The sequence below is a fragment of the Theropithecus gelada genome, chromosome 3 (assembly GCF_003255815.1).
Source record: "Theropithecus gelada isolate Dixy chromosome 3, Tgel_1.0, whole genome shotgun sequence".
Classification (NCBI taxonomy): Eukaryota; Metazoa; Chordata; class Mammalia; order Primates; family Cercopithecidae; genus Theropithecus; species Theropithecus gelada.
Window position 1 is genome coordinate 57101279 of NC_037670.1, and position 17067 is coordinate 57118345.

Here is a 17067-nt window from a genome sequence, read left to right on the forward strand (position 1 = left end):
GAATCAAAGCCCTGTAACTTAATGTCACAAGGACTTTAAAAGCACATACAGGAAGATACATGGATGTAATAACCTTTATTAAAAAATCTTTTTCTCTCAATTCTTTTTCTAAGCAAAACAAAACTTAAATATGACAATTTGATCATATCAAAGCTCTTTTTTTTTTATTTTGAGATGGAGTCTCACTCTGTCACCCAAGCTGGAGTGCAGTGACTCAATCTCGGCTCACTGCAAGCACCGCCTCCTGGGTTCACGCCATTCTCCTGCCTCAGCCTCCCGAGTAGCTGGGACTACAGGTGCCCACCACCACACCTGGCTAATTTTGTTTTTGTATTTTTAGTAGAGACGGGGTTTCATTCTGTTAGCCAGGATGGTCTTGGTCTCCTGACCTTGTGATCCGCCTGCCTCGGCCTCCCAAAGTGCTGGGATTACAGGAGTGAGCCACCATGCCTGGCGCCAAAGTTTTTTTTTTTTAAGCATAAATCCTCTTATTGTGACTTACACCAACTGTTCATGACATGCTTGGACTTTCTGGTTTGTCCTGAACATTCCTCCTTCTTAAACAACCCTTCATTTTATTTTAGGACTAAATTTACCATACAAGATTGTTTTTCACATAAAATTATTTCTCTTAAAGCTTTCTTACCACAAAATAGTTCTTTATTTTTATAACTTTCTTTATATTTCTTTTTTTTTTTTTTTTTGGTTCCTTTTGTTTTATACATAACTTTTAAATAAGCTTTGAATGAGACAAAACTTGCTCATATTTTTTTAAAAGGACACACTTTTTTTTTTTTTGCAAGAATGTTTTCCTACAGTATATATTTATTGGGAAATACCCAAATAATGAAATATCTGTTATTTAATTCAGTATAGTTTTATATTCCAAATTATGACTGATTTGGCTACAAGTATTTATCTCATTACATTTGCATAATTACTTAATTTTAATTGTTTATGTAGATTATTTATGAGAACTGTGATAGTCATGATTCAAAGTTATGAAACCACCATTGCAAAATTATAACTGAGACAGTGAAAAAAGATTTGACCTAACTGACTCTATCTTGCTCTTAACCTTCAAGCTTTCCTTGTTCATTCCTGGGCATCGGCTGAACTAACTTTGGGAGGAACTTAGTTTATAGCTTTGAAACAAGGATGGTAACAGTCCTTTCCTAAAACAAACCTCCTTATTGCCTGTGGACTAGACTGCCTAAAGCCACAAGATTGGAAGTTATGGTAATCTTACTAAATTTAAGATGCAGCTATTTTCATTAAACCTATACTGATGTCTTATTTATTAAAAATTACACAACCAATCAAGATCGTCCTGGTTAACACAGTGAAAACCCATCTCTACTAAAAATACAAAAAATTAGCCGGGTGTGGTGGTGGGCACCTGTAGTCCCAGCTACTTGGGAGGCTGAGGCAGGAGAATTGCTTGAACCCAGAAGTTGCAGTGAGCCAAGATCACACCACTGCACTCCAGCCTGGGCAACAGAGTGAGACTCCATCTCAAAAAAAAAAAAAGACATTACACAAGCAAAGGGCCAGGTTTATAGTTTTGTAACCCCTATGCCACATTTTTGACACCTTATAGTATTTTGCTGGGATAAGTATGAAACTGCTTGATTAATGAACATAAATGTATGCTGGCAATTCTTAAGACATTTCTAATGTTACTTTAACAATAATTTTACAGCTAGCTTATTTATTAAATATTTTAATTAAGTTACATGAACTCGTAAAACATTTTCTTTCTTAGTATCTAAGTGTTTTTATTTTTTGTAAGCCAATTAGAACTCTTTTATATATTTTTAGTAGTGAAACATTGTGTACACGACACATAAATACATAGGTTAGGTACGTTAAGGTTTTTATAGATTCATAAAAACCTTTTTTTCCTGTATTAGACTTTTAGATTCTTGATAACCTGTTTTACAACCCTGGGCAGTTGTCAGCTAAATAGCCTTAAATTTGCATATTAAAGGAAGCAACTCAGGTGAAAGTCAAATAGCAACATTTACATTATAAAATACAAAGAGAAAAAGGTTGGATTATAGGAATTATAAAGTCCTTTAAAGTACACACACACACACACACACACACACACACACACGGATCCTATAGGTTTTACTTCAGAACTTTTAGCCATGAGATAAACACAAATTTACCGGCTTGCAAAAAAAAAAAACTTGTTGGATCTAAACAGTGGTTTTTATCTTAATAGAAAAATAACAGCAGATTTAGAGCGGCAGAAAAGAAGAAATAGAGAAAAGGGGGACTTAGGAACGCTCTAGTTTGCAGGTCGACTTTAGGGCTATTTTTCCTTAATGTAAATGTGCACAAAGACCATATTATTTCCATAAACTTTGGCAAGCAGAAGTGCCATTAAATCTACAGAGTGCTCAAAAGGAGGTCCTTATCCTTGTTTTTTCCTCACTTGTTTCTTGCTTTTTTTTTTTCTTAAAAGGAGGAACTGAGCTGTGGTCAAGGTTTTTGTGTGGTGGATTGCTATGTGCTGCTTGTGGGCAGGACTCTACAGTATGTCACCACTGAGTCGTTTCTACCCTTTTATGTGCCTCAGTTTCTCTCTCCAAAGGTCTGTGACCTCAGAGAGGGTTCAAAATGCCAAGTGATCAGCCCTCACATGTGTTTCCTGGATGAGTCATTTTTAAAATTAAGTTTTTGGAGGGATTTCCCTGCAGGGCCACTGCATGTCATGGGGGATCAACCCCCAGACACTCCCATGAGGCCCAGGGGTGCCTTTTGGCTGGGAGGGGCAAAAATGCCCTTCCTTTTCACAGCTGAGAAAACTCAGTTTCATTAACATATGACAACAACAATTCAGTTCCTCATGCAAAGTCACACAGAAAAACCAAATTAAGATTAAATTTGGGAGAAAAAGCAATAGAGGACCCTTTAGAACGCATCTCTGAACTAGAATTGGGATCCTTAAACAACAACTTCAGAAGGGAACAAACAACAAAGAAACCCAACAATTGATCACTGAGTGCTCTAATCGTAAGGAGAAATTAAGACCAGCTGGTTGTTAATCTTAACTTTGGCCAAGACAAACCCCAATTCAGTTACTTACCTAGGGATGGGTCTCAGGCTGAAGACTACTCCCTACCATCCTAGAAGCAGAAAAAACAAACTCATCTTCCCTGTTGGAAGTGAGCTCCAACTCCACAAAGGAGTTACCTGCCTTTCATCATTATGGAAGCAGGAAAAACTTGCCTTACTTGTGTTGGAAGCAAGTAAACCTCCAAGAAAAAGAGGAGTTGTACAGCAAAATAAACTTTAGATCTTGACCAAATTTTGGGAGATCAGGTCTTCTCTGGAGGGGGTGCTCTCAGACTTCAGCTAATTGTCTTTTTGGTTTGAGCCATAACGTTAGCTCATGCTGGTACCAAGCACCAATAGGAGATTTGTCAAAAGTCAGGGGCATCTCCATTCACAATCCCCCCATGGCTACCAAAATGTGACCCCTGAAAATCTGAGACATGTCTCAGTTATTTTAGAAAGTTTATTTTGCTAAGGTTGAGGATGAGCCCATGACATAGTCTCGAAGTCTTGACAACATGTGCCCAAGGTGGTCAGGGCAAAGCTTGGTTTTATACATTTTAGGGAGACATGGGATATCAATCAATGTATGTAAGAAGTATATTCGTTCCCTCCCAAAGGTAGGGAGAGTTCAAAGCAAGGAACCCCCAATGCTGGGGGCTTCCAGGTCACAGGTAGGTGAGAGACAAATGGTTGCATTCTTTTGTTTCTGATAAGTCTTTCCAAAGGAGCTAATCAGAATATGCATCTATCTCTGTGAGCAGAAGGATGACTTTGAATAAAATGGGAGGCCAATTTGTCCTGAAGAGTTCCCAGTTTGAAGGGGCCCAAGATATTTTCCTTTCACAGGGGGTACCCATTTGTTGATTCTCTTTTCTTCTGTGGACAGCTTGTGATTTCCTCTCTTTCCATCTATGGGACACGTCAGTCTTTTTGGTCTTCAGGTATAAGCACTCATCTGGGAAACTGAGATCCTAGAAAACACAGCTGGACAGAAATACAGGTCATTGCATTTGTAGCTAGTGAGATTTTTCTTTCTTCTAGCTGCTTCTGGTTTGATTGTGGATCTTGAGAGGATTACTTTTCACCTCTTTGGAGATTCCTAGTTCAACCTTCCTTGGTTAAGTCACAACATTAGGTAAGGTTTATTGGTTTTGATGAGTTACTAGAAAAGTTACCTTTAAAAAAAAAAAGCTGGTTACAGTGTTTATAAAAGATAATTTCACAAATAAAGTAGGCTAGCTGCTTTTTCAGAGTCATATATCCTGAGTCCAGGCATAGGGCATGCTTTTGTTGCCTTATTCATTAAGGGGATCCACCCTGAAGTCAACAATCTAATCAAGAAACAGGTTAAGTTGAAAAGACCATCTCTAACCATATTGGTCTCCAAAATATGACTGCTGGAGTTTACCTAGTTATTTTGAAACTCTTTGTAAAATAAATTTACATCTGCAAAGAAAATTTCTATTTGTAAAGGCATCTTTCTCCTGCATTCAAACCACTAGAAACTTTTAAGATAGGAAAGACATTTGCTTAATATTTACATAGCAAGCCTTACCTACGTTTAAGATACTTTCCCTGTCAATCTTGTTTTGACAGAGCCTTTACCTATGTTCTTCTTGTCTCACAAATAACACTGCTTAGATTTAGGTTGTGTGCCTTTGGGATGTAAATTTTCACTTAAGGAACCATACTATTAGAAGTGCAAATTTGGGATTGCCTAGCTAACAATTGTTTAGGGCTTGGCAGTTTAAATTGGGGAGAGAAATCATTTGAAAACTGGAAAATGAGAAACCTAATGAAGCTATAAAATCTCCTTTCTGTGAGTGTGTATGTCTATATGTGTCATGTGTATGTCATATTTTACCACCAAAATATATGAAAGAACTCTAATTAATTGGCTTAAAGAAAAAATAAGTGCTTAAATTAAACATCTTATCAGAAAAATAGAAAGTAACTCAAATGCCTCTTAGTATACATGACTTGAGTATGTTTTTGGTAAATAAGATGTTTTGTTTTCTACAGTCAATTTTTTTGGGGGCTATTTATAGCTTATGAAAATTGAATAAAGCATATTTTTGTGAGCAAAATTGAAATATTTATATTTCTCTTTATCTGGTTTTTCCAGAATTTGGAAACTATCTAAGTATTTTAAATTTATAACGTTGTAGTTATTTGCCTAAGTTCATCAATAATGTTTTCTTTTATAAGAGGACACATTGGAGACACTGATAATTTTATCAAAGCTTGGACTGGAAAGGCATATTTTCAGATATGACTAGATTGCTTTAAGGAGTGGAGGTTGGTTTTACCAAACTGATAAAAGGGCCCTTGGAAAGACTGGCCCAATACTTTGTCTGTACAGTTTCCTTACAAAGTTTGTGACCTTATGGTAAGTAAAAATGCCACCTTCTGACAGGTCCATGAACCTCAGAATACTTCGGGACATTGAGAAGAGTTTACCCAATTCATACAGGCATTGCAGGCACAGTCCGATGGTGAATCCTTGGCTTGGCCTTCTAGCCCCAAGAGGCTTTTAAAAGTCTAATCTGATATTCCTTATGAAAAAGTACCAGCAAAGCCAACTTACGAGAACCTTTATGGCGGATCACTATTCTTGCTGTACTTTATGCAAATAATCAGACAAGTATAGTAAGACTATAAAACTTATTTTACAAATAACTTGGTACTACTAAAATTTATCTTTGGTAGAAACGGAGAACTTGGGAGAGCAAAATTANAATGTGAGAGAAGTGAGCTTCAGCTGAGCAGAAGGGAGGGCGGGAAGGAAGCCCAGGAGGTTTGAGGAGAGAGAGAGAGAGGATACAAAAGCTTGTTTGTTCATGATGACTTACTTTTACTGACAAAAAAGGAGCAGAGAAAACAAAAAAGACAAAACCATACAATTGTTACAATGTTTATGTTGTGATGAGGGAATTTTTGGTGATTTCTTTTTGTCACTCTCCTATGGTTGCCTTAGAATCACTTTGTGTCTGTGCACAACATAGTCACCACTGGTGTTTTCTATGAAGTATAGTTATATTATCTGCAAAACAAAATCAGGGAGCAGGGAACCCAGAGGTCTCTGGATGGTTCTGCCCTTAATAACTGCATCAGGTAATTGGTATCAAGCCAGACAAATGAATAAAATGATACTTCTTAAAGTAATTCCATACCTGCATGGCTTCTCTTATATTTGTACCATGCTTTAAGTATTTTCCAGAACGCTTTTACATATATCAATCAAATTCTAGGAAAGAGGGAACGATAAAATGGAAATCTAAAGGGGGCGTTTGGATTGGATCATGCAGGGCCCACTAGGATGGACATGGGACCAGGTCACCCAGTGCCTGCAAAGGCAAAAATGACCATAGAGGTGAAGTCCTTCAGATTCCTGTCATCTCATAAGAAATTCTCATCTGATTCTAGCCTTGATTTATTCTGCTATGTGGAGCGATCCAGGGGCAAGCAAATTGAGACTTACATTTTTTTCCACTGCCTATAATAAAAGCAGGCATTTTTAAGGGTTCTTCATCATCCCCTGCTTTTAAACTTAGTTTTAAACCCCAAATTTTACATTCCTGTCACTTCTCAGAACTTCCAGAGATTATCTCCTTTCTCCCTGTATGAAGTTTGAAAACGATTTCATTTTTCCCTTCCAGGTTTTCCATTAGCTAAAGCCATTAGAAAGAGCTGGAACCTTGTCTTTATGAGGCCTCCTTCAAAGTAGGCTGACAGTGGGGTTGATGGTCCGGTTACAAGATTGAAGACTTGGGCTCTGTAAAGAACTGCTCTTGGGCCGGGCGCGGTGGCTCAAGCCTGTAATCCCAGCACTTTGGGAGGCCGAGACGGGCGGATCACAAGGTCAGGCGATCGAGACCATCCTGGCTAACACGGTGAAACCCCGTCTCTACTAAAAACACAAAAAATTAGCCGGGCGAGGTGGCGGCGCCTGTGGTCCCAGCTACTCGGGAGGCTGAGGCAGGAGAATAGCGGGAACCCGGGAGGCGGAGCTTGCAGTGAGCTGAGATCTGGCCACTGCACTCCAGCCTGAGCGACAGAGCGAGACTCCGTCTCAAAAAAAAAAAAAAAGAACTGCTCTTGAAAAGTCATTAGTGGCCGGGCGCGGTGGCTCACACCTGTAATCCCAGCACTTTGGGAGGCCGAGATGGGCGGATCACAAAGTCAGGAGATCGAGACCATCCTGGCTAACACAGTGAAACCCCGTCTCTACTAAAAGTACAAAAAACTAGCCGGGCGAGGTGGCGGGCGCCTGTAGTCCCAGCTACTCGGGAGGCTGAGGCAGGAGAATGGCGTAAACCCAGTAGGCGGAGCTTGTAGTGAGCCGAGTTCGCGCCACTGCACTCCAGCCTGGGTGACAGAGCAAAGACTCCGTCTCAAAAAAAAAAAAAAAAAAAAAAGAAAAGTCATTAGTGAGATCCCCAGGCCCAAGTTTTTACACCCCGTGCAGGAATTCCCAGGGCATTTCACCCCCAGTGAATACATACATTTCATTACTCCACATGTACCTTTCTACTATTGTCCAAGAGAATGGTTATATATGCAGATTACAAAGGAAGATAGTGAAGGGGTGACAGAGAAGACACTAAGGGGTTGTTTTGTTTGATTTTAAAGATTTTAAAGAAGACATATGTAAATAAACTATCTCAGGATTTTTGTTTTTCCAGAACTTTCTTTAGGTTAGGTCTCTGAGATCTAACTGGAAATCCTGTGACAAACTATATGTACCTGTAATTTCATTATGTTGGATTAAGGGCCAAATAATAAACATGAGGAGAAAGAGGTTTCCCAGAAACCTGACAAAGAGGAGAGAAAACCCTCTGAAATACTGTGATGCTATTATATAGGCAGACGAATTCCACTAACTGACTTTGTAACGTGAAACAAAACACTTAACTAACCCGGGCATTGGTCTTCTACTCTGTAAAATAAGCGGTTCCAACAAAATGGCCCTCCAGTTTCCACAATTTCTGGTACAAAATGAGAGCCTAAGCGGATATTCAAGTGGGAGGCTCAAGATGTCCGAGGCAAGGAGGACAAATAACATGCAGGCCTCTTCCTCTGTAAGTCCCAGCCACTTACAAACATTCTACAGCATAGGAGCTTGTCCCAGTGCATTCTGGACACTGCCTCTCAGTTCTCAGAACCGAGATACTTCGGAAATGGTTCTCATCTACTAAAATTACCCAACAGCTGTACTTAATGCGGCTGGGAGGAACACTTTGGTTCCGTTCCAAGGGAGAAACAAAAGGGTCAGGCCTGTCTTAGGCGGAAGCCACCCAGAGCAACAATGTTTCTCTTCACAGTGAACTTTCCCACCTGTCAACAGACGCTTAAAGCAACAGGATGAATCTGAAACAGCTGAGTTGGACACCAAAGTAGAACAAGGCAGCTGTTCCTTGCCTTTGAGTATAAAACGCATGGCAGTTATGTGAGAAGGAGCTGGTGGTTCATGAATATGATTGCTTTGCACATTCTCTTCTTTCTGTGGTTTTTAGGACTTGAGTTATTTAACTGAAATAGCTGCAAAACAACCAAAAGGTTTATGCTACAGGTAGGCCAAAGAAGCAAACATTACAGGAGACAAAGGATAATAATAAATTACCATGGTGAGGCGAGCAGAGCTAGGGAGTCTCTGAGCTTCAGAATTAAGCTCCAATGGAAAGAATGGATTGTACAACATTATTCACTTAAAAAAGTTCATCTCCAACCAGTACTTAAGTACTAATCATTTGAAGAACACTTATCTGAATGTTTTGATAAAAGCTAATATAAATAATAGATTCAAGATCAGGACATGTAAATTAGGGGTGCGTTATGATTACAAAGATAATTTTTAATTTATATTCTGAAAGTTTCAAAAGCTCTAAATCTAAACAAAGATAGACATCCATTCTGAGAAAACAGTTTATTAAAAATGTTTTTTTAATCACAGATTTTCCAACAGTTATGCCATGTGTTTTATGTGTACCGTTGTGTTTGGCAATTTCATTACAAGCCAAAATATTAATGAAAAGGTTAAGTATTGATATTTAGTCCAGTGTACACGGGACCATATACTCTATGCTACATTTTCATCTAGTATAAAAATAATTTTTATCTTACTTTTTAAATGATTTATATTTTCAATTCCATGAGCTGAAAAAGTTGGCATTAATTCATTTTTGTTTGTCTTTCCGATAGTTTTTTTCATTTTAATATATGAGACTACATATGTGATCACTAAACTTCATCACTGTATTTAAAAATGTGAAAAAATACAGAAGAAAAATCAGTCACAATTTGCTACCAACTAACATACACTGTTAGCCTTCTGGAAAATGTCTTTCTGTTCTGTTTTTCTATGTATTAAACTTGTTCTTGTTGTCAGTAACAGCTTTATTGAGATATAATTTACATAACATACAACACATCCATGTAAAGTGTACCATTCAATGGTTTTTAGTATATTCACGGATGCAACCCTCACCACAATCAATTTTAGAACATTTTCATCACTCCCAGAAGAAACTCCACGTCCCTTAGCCAATGATTCCCCAACCCTCATTATTCCCAGACTCTGGCAACTACTAATCCATTTTCTGTCTTTATGGATTTGCCTATTGTAGTTGTTTTACATTTCTAATTATACTATATATTTTTATCCTTTTTAACCTAACATTATAACATAAACATTTTCTAACATTAATGACCATGTTTTCATTTTTTAAAAATGATTACATAAGTCTATCCAGTAGATTTATGTTAATATATTTAACTACCTGTTTCTGGAAACTTAGACACTTTCCAACTTCCTCTTATTTTGATCTGTTAATGTTGTGTTGGGTCCTGTACATAAGCAATTAATTCAATATTCATTCATTGGAATGTGAGTTTCAGCTGTGACATTAAGGCAATGCCAGCCCTCCTGCCAGCCTGTATTTCTCCTTCTCTGTCAAGAGTTTAGTGCTTGGCTAGAATTCTGCCCATGAAACACTTGGCATGCAGTGGCTAACCTTGCCAAGAGGAAACTAGGGCTCAAAAGTGACCGCTGTGACCAGCCGTCAGATGCCGGATGTCTAGTGTCCTGCTATCTTCCTGCTCTGATCCGTATCACACCCAGAATACTATTTCTCCATTTGGCACTGTAATCCGATGCCCTCAGGCTGCAGCCTCAAGCACACAGCAATTAGGAAACCTGTAAAAATCTAGTCCCCACTTGGGGAAGTAAGCAGGAGGCTTCCAGGAGCATTCACAGGAAGGGAACTTGCACATTCCACTCTCCCCAGTGTGAAAAGTGATGGGACAACACGCAGCCAACCTGGAGGGAACATAAGTTTTCAGGGCCATATCTTAAGCCTGATAATGATCCCTGTTAAGGATGAAATGTGAATAACTACAGGTAACACTGAGCATTCTGAATAGATGCACAATCACATTCTATTATCCATCCCCATTTTGCAGATACAGAAACTGAGGCTGTCCTGCTAAGTAACCTGCCTAAGGTCACACAGCTCCCTGCACCTGCATCCTCCCACTCCCTAAAACAGTGGCAAGAAAAGAACTCCATTCTTTTCCTATGCCAAAGTTCAAGCCCTCTCATTCATTTAAATGCCATCCACCTACTATAAAAGAAGAGGAATGAGGCGATATCATGTGTTTATTAGAACACTTACTATGCACCAAGCCCTGGGTAAAACACTTCCTCACATATAAGCACTCAATACATGCGTGAGTTAAAGGCATCCCCATTTTACAGTTAAACAAACTGAGGCTTTGAGAGGTTAAATGATCTCTCTGACCTCTCGGAGCTAATGGATGGCCCAGCTGTGATGAAATCCCTGATTCCAACTAAAAGAGCTTATTGTTATTCCAAAGCTTAAAGAAAAATGCCTCTGCTTTAGGTCATTGATACAGTCAGGGTCCCGTCGCAACATCATTATTTGAAGACCCAAGGCTCAGGAAATTGCACTTTGGCCAAGTTAAAGAAAAGCAGGCTAAACTCATCTCAGGGGGCAATGAGTTTTGAATACTTCATTTCCAAGCGTAAGATAAACTCAATGGAAAAGATATAATTTTCTTCATGACTTGAGAATTGCACATCACACATAAATGTGCACTTTGTCAAAGCTTTGTAGTTCACCTTTACACTTAACAGACCTCTTGGGAAGCAGAAAAATACGACAATTATGCAAATAGCAGTGTTGAGTCAATTACATGGAAAAGTGGGGGTACTGAAAGGCAAAAAGGGTTTGGCAAAACTTAAGCTTCCCTTCTTAACAATGAAGAGTTTAAATTCAAAGACATTTTTGGCAAACATGAGGGCATAGGTGGCTCTTGCTTTCTCCCTAGGTGTTATTAGCACCAGAGGGCTCCTAGTCCTTTGTTTTCAGCTTTTAATAACCCAAGTGCTTTCTAATGGTATTTTAAGTGAGTTTCTAAAATGTTCAGAATTCATTTCTCCATATTGAGCTCCACACAGATGATTCTCAGCAAGCAAATAAAAATAAGAATCTAAAAAGATTTCTTCTCTGATCAAATGGTGAAGAAATCCATTCCTTTTAGACTGTTCCATACTTGAAAAGGTTAGTGTGTCCTTTGGAAAATATCAGCCTGTGCATTCCATACACTGTTAATGATTCCCAGGATGTGCTGACACTTTCGAGGACATCTTAACCTTTTTAAAATGGGGCCTCCATTGTCTTACCTTAACAAGCAGTTTGCTCACCTTGTGTCTTACAAAGGCCACCATGGTGGAAAATGCACATGAGATGAAAAGCTGCACGGAGGAGTGGTGTAACAGGAGGAGGAGGATGGAGCACCAATTACATAAAACACAGCCTGCAGAGCACCTCCCCCACCCGTCTCTGTCCCCAACCCAGTAATGATAGTAATGACAGCTGCTCCTTTAAACGGTACCTGATGATTACTTCTCCTCTTGGTATCTTCCTGGAGGTCCTCCTCCAAATTGTAGCTGTATGAAGGTAACTCAAATACATTTATGAGTCTCGTAGTCACCAAACTTCAGGTTCACCAAGTGGTCCCTGTGGTTTAGAGAACCAGATTGATAAAAAATCTGCTATAAATATTTTAGGCCATGGCTGTAACTCCAGCACTTTGGGAGGCCGAGGCGGGCAGATCACCTGAGGTCAGGAGTTTGAGACCAGCCTGGCCAACATGGCAAAACCCCATTTCTACTAAAAATACAAAAATTAGCTGGGTGAGGTGGCAGGTGCCTGTAATCCCAGCTACTCAGGAGGCTGAGGCAGGAGAATTGCTTGGACCTGGGAGTTGGAGGTTGCAGTGAGCTGAGATTGCGACACTGCACTCCAGCCTGGGTGACAGAGGAAGACTTTGTCTGGGGTGGAGGGGGGAAGAAATTTGCTATAAACATTTTACTTTCCTGTTTCGATGCCTCACATATTCTGGGGGCAAGAGCTCTGAGCTGTCTGGAGTACCCTTTCAAATTCTTGAGCCTATTAATCCCTTATAAAACTCTACATATGTTTCAGGCTCATCAAGTGAAGCAGTGGACCACACATTTTTGAGCACAGCTCCAGGGTCCCCTGTGTGGAGTTAGCTGGCCCCTCTTCCAGATTCCCATAGTGCTTTTCCCCCCAGCAGTTTAAAACATTTATTGAGCATCTACTATATGCAACACTTTATGCTGGGTTCTTGGGTTACAGATGTGGCATTACATAGTCCTTGCCTTCAAGGAGCTCAAGGCCTAGTGGGGTGCACTTCTGTGGGGTTTCTGTAAAGTTAAAATAGTTAATATGAGACCTTTTTCATGTGTAATTTACAATCTATCCGTAAACATGAAGGAGTCTCAGGGTCCTGGCAACAGGGTACCTTAAGGTTGCTAGGGCAGAAGGCACCCGTGCCCACAAATGGGAAGGCTGGAAGGCCATTATGAAGATGGAAAAGGCCATTTTGGAGATTCTTGGACTCTCTGCCTCCCAGGTAGAGGGGTGCTGCTGTGAGAAGCAACAGCTCTCCTCTCCTCCCATAGTCCTTTGCACACACTTCAACACAGGTTCAACATATCTCATAGGAGTGTCCACTCGCATATCCGTCCTGGCCAAAGGCCAGTGAATTAATTGCTTGAAGGAAGCAGCTGGGCTTATCTGTATCCCAGAACCTTTTTCTTTTCTGTATCCTCTTTAACAGCTAGCATACCAAATGGCAGATTCTAGGCCTTTCCTATTGCTTCCAGATGAACAAATAAATAAAGGCAAGTGAGTCTAGGTTGGTTAGTGGCAAGACTTGATTATAAGGTCAAGGAATTTGAACATAGTTGGACATAATTTTTCATGAGAGGAGTCAGAATAAATAAAGCCTCTAACAGGAAATGTATATTCATTTGTGTGTCCTACAGAATTAAAAATTCCAGCTTCCAGTGTAAAACCAGAATTTTTTTTTTTTTGAGATGGAGTCTCACTCTGTTGCCCAGGCTGGAGCGCAGTGGCATGATCTCAGCTCACTGCAAGCTCTGCCTCCCAGGTTCACGCTATTCTCCTGCCTCAGCCTCTGGAGTAGCTGGGACTACAGGTGCCCACCACCACGCCCAGCTAATTTTTTTGTATTTTTTCAGTAGAGATGGGGTTTCACTGTGTTAGCCAGGATGGTCTCGATCTCCTGACCTCGTGATCTGCCCACCTCGGCCTCCCAAAGTGCTGGTGTTACAGGCATGAGCCACTGCACCTGGCCTGAAAACAAGATATTAAAAACTCCTTTGAACAATCTGTTTGTGGGAAATGAGGAGTCATTTAGGATTCATCAGAGCGAAGAGGTTTACTTGAACCTTGAGGTGGAGAGAAATGACATTATAAATCCATTTTAAAATGAAAGGCCAAAAACACCTAGAAAGCATTTTGCAGTACAAGAGAAAAGCAATTTACTTGTTATTGCTTCCATTTCTTAAATCATCTGGCTTCATAGATCAACACTAACTCTCTTTGAATCTACCAAATGAAATTCCATCCAATGACTCATTACCCAGGACAAGCCACAAATTGTGATTTGTGATTCCAGTAGTTCCTCCAGGAAATGTGGGAAAAATGATTGTCCAGGAAAACAGTAGAGTCCTGTGTGTGTGTGTGTGTGTGTGTGTGTTGTGTGTGCGTGTGTGTGTATGTAAATAGATGCCATTCACATGCCTACCTGATTCTACTCCATGATGTCCAGATTGGGAAGACTAATCAAAAATGGCCCTGTGACTTCCCAGACAGGTGTTTCTCACTGAATATTGACTCCTCGCCACTGTGGGGCCAAGGCTGCCCCACTGGCCACAGTTTGCAGTGAAACTAGCAGAATGCAGAAAGCCTGGCTTCACTCTAATTGAGTTCAGGCAGTGTCACTAAATCCCTACCTCAAACAGCAACCCTGTGTGGCAGGTTCCCATGAAACCGTCCTTGTTGTTTTCCTCCATTAGCACTTCTTTCATATCCAGGAGAGCCATTCTTTACACAGTAGCATTTGGGAAAAGAAAACCCCAGAACTCAGATCTAATCTCTCATTCAAACTGTTCTGCACATTTCTAGAACTATGACTGCAGGTGCCCAGGGAGAGTCCAGAGAATTCTCAGCTTGACCCTGTTTCTCAGAATCATCCTCTCATCTCACAACCATGTTTTGTTTCCTGTACTTTGTGCATTATTTGATCCAGCCCCATCTTGTAAGGAATCATTGCCTAATCAATGGATTTGCTGTGAACAATTAACATGAGATGCAAATAGACATAATAAATATATTTTTTCTCCTCACAAAAGCACAGGTTTCTTTATGGCACAGGCATAGTTGCCATCATCAAGTGGTTATTTGGTCTGATGCTGCATACTTTACAGTAATTGTGTTTTTATGGCTGTATTCCTTCAGACTTACATAGCAACATCATTTTAATTATCATAAATTCTTTAACCATCTGACTCCTCTGTGAACACAAGCTCTCCCCACCCACCCACTTCACCAGATCCTGGCAGGCCTACAGCAAAGCTTCACAACACACTATGTCCCTTCTTGCCCATGAAATATATCTGCCCTGCCTTCTCCAGTCTTTTACTGCCAGAGAGAGTCATCAGTTCTGTCCTGAAAGATGTCATTCACAAGATGAGATCCTAGGAACCATCTGCTGGTTGCTCTGTATCTGAAAGCAAGTAGGTCATCAGCAAAGAAGTGTCTCAGTTCCACTATCTAGCACCAGAGGTTGTTTACGGTGAAGGGAGCTATGAGATCTCCAAATGATAGGCCTGGATTAAAGGGGTGGTCTAAGGAGGCTTTGACTCCTAGGACCCAGAATTATAAATTATAGTATGTGAATTGAAATTAAACTGTACTTGGCAACACTGAATTTAGTATTTTATCATTTTAACTTGGACTTGATTGTTTTGTCACTAAGAAAGGACTTACATAGAAATTCCAAAAGGACATGTATTACTTCCAAATGGATGCAAGAAGGTTTTCTTTTTTGCTGACTCAAACTTGAATGTAGAAAAAGTGGTTCTGGATTTCAATACCGTGAGCTGAAAAATTCAGTTGTAAATGACAAGTCAAGTGTGAGGAACATACCACCTTCCGTCGCTATTTAAAAAAAAAAAACCATTAAAAAGTGGGCAAAAGACATGAATAGTCATTTTTCAAGAAGACATACAAATGACCAACAAGCATATAATAAAATACTCAACATCATTACTCATCAGAGAAATGCAAATTAAAACCACAATGAGATACCTTACACCAGTCAGAACGGTTATTATTAAAAAGTCAAGGCCGGGCGCGGTGGCTCAAGCCTGTAATCCCAGCACTTTGGGAGGCCAAGACGGGCGGATCACGAGGTCAGGAGATCGAGACCATCCTGGTTAACCCGGTGAAACCCGGTCTCTACTAAAAATACAAAAAACTAGCCGGGGGAGGTGGCGGGCGCCTGTAGTCCCAGCTACTTGGGAGGCTGAGGCAGGAGAATGGCATAAACCCGGGAGGCGGAGCTTGCAGTGAGCTTAGATCCGGCCACTGCACTCCAGCCTGGGCCACAGAGCCAGACTCTGCCTCAAAAAAAAAAAAAAAAAAAATGTCAAAAAAGTAACAGATGTTGGCAAGAATGCAGAGAAAAAAGAAAATTTATACACTGTTGGTGGGAATGTAAATTAGTACAAACTACGGAAAACAGTATGAAGACGACTCAAAAAAAAAAAAAAAGAACCACCATTTGATCCAGCAATCCTGCTACTGTGATTTACCCAAAGGAAAAGAAATCATTATATCGAAAAGACATCTGCACTCATGTTAATCACAACACTATTCACAATAGCAAAGACATGGAATCAATCCAAGTATCTATTAATGAATGATTAGATACAAAAAATGTATATATACACACATAAAATATATATACACACACAAAAATATATATACACACACATACACACACCATGGCATACTATACCCAACCATAAAAAAGAAGGAGATTATGTTTTCTGCAGCAACATGGATGTAACTGAAGGCCATTATCTTATGTGAAACAACTCAGAAACAGAAAGTCAAATGCCTAACGTTCTTATTTATAAGTGAACGCTAAATAATGTGCACACATGCACATAGAGTGTGGAATAATAAACACCGGAACTTTGGAAGGGTGGGAATGTGGGAAGCGGGTGAGGGGTGAGAAATTACTTAATAGATACAATGTACATTATTCCAGTGATGATTACACTAAAAGCCTAAACTCCATCAGTAGGCAATATATCCACGTAACAAAACTGCACTTGTAAACCTTAAATTTATACACATGAAAACAAATGTTGCCTATGAGGATCAAGAATTGTTCAAGATGATAAGGATCTGCAACCAGAAGAGGAGGGTAAAAAACAGCTCCCCATGGAAGTGGGGAGAGGCAAATGAGTATCCTCTCCAAATTAGAGCCTCTGGCCGGGTGCGCTGGCTCACGCCTGTAATCACAACACTGTGGGAGGCTGAGGTGGGTGGATCACAAGGTCAGGAGATCGAG

The 17067-nt window shown here is 40.0% G+C and overlaps 1 pseudogene; it reads right to left on the minus strand.

Moving 5' to 3' along the window:
* LOC112621618 overlaps positions 1-14527 on the minus strand; it is a 35415-nt pseudogene extending 20888 nt beyond the window's left edge.
* Between the last annotated feature and the right edge of the window lie 2540 nt (positions 14528-17067).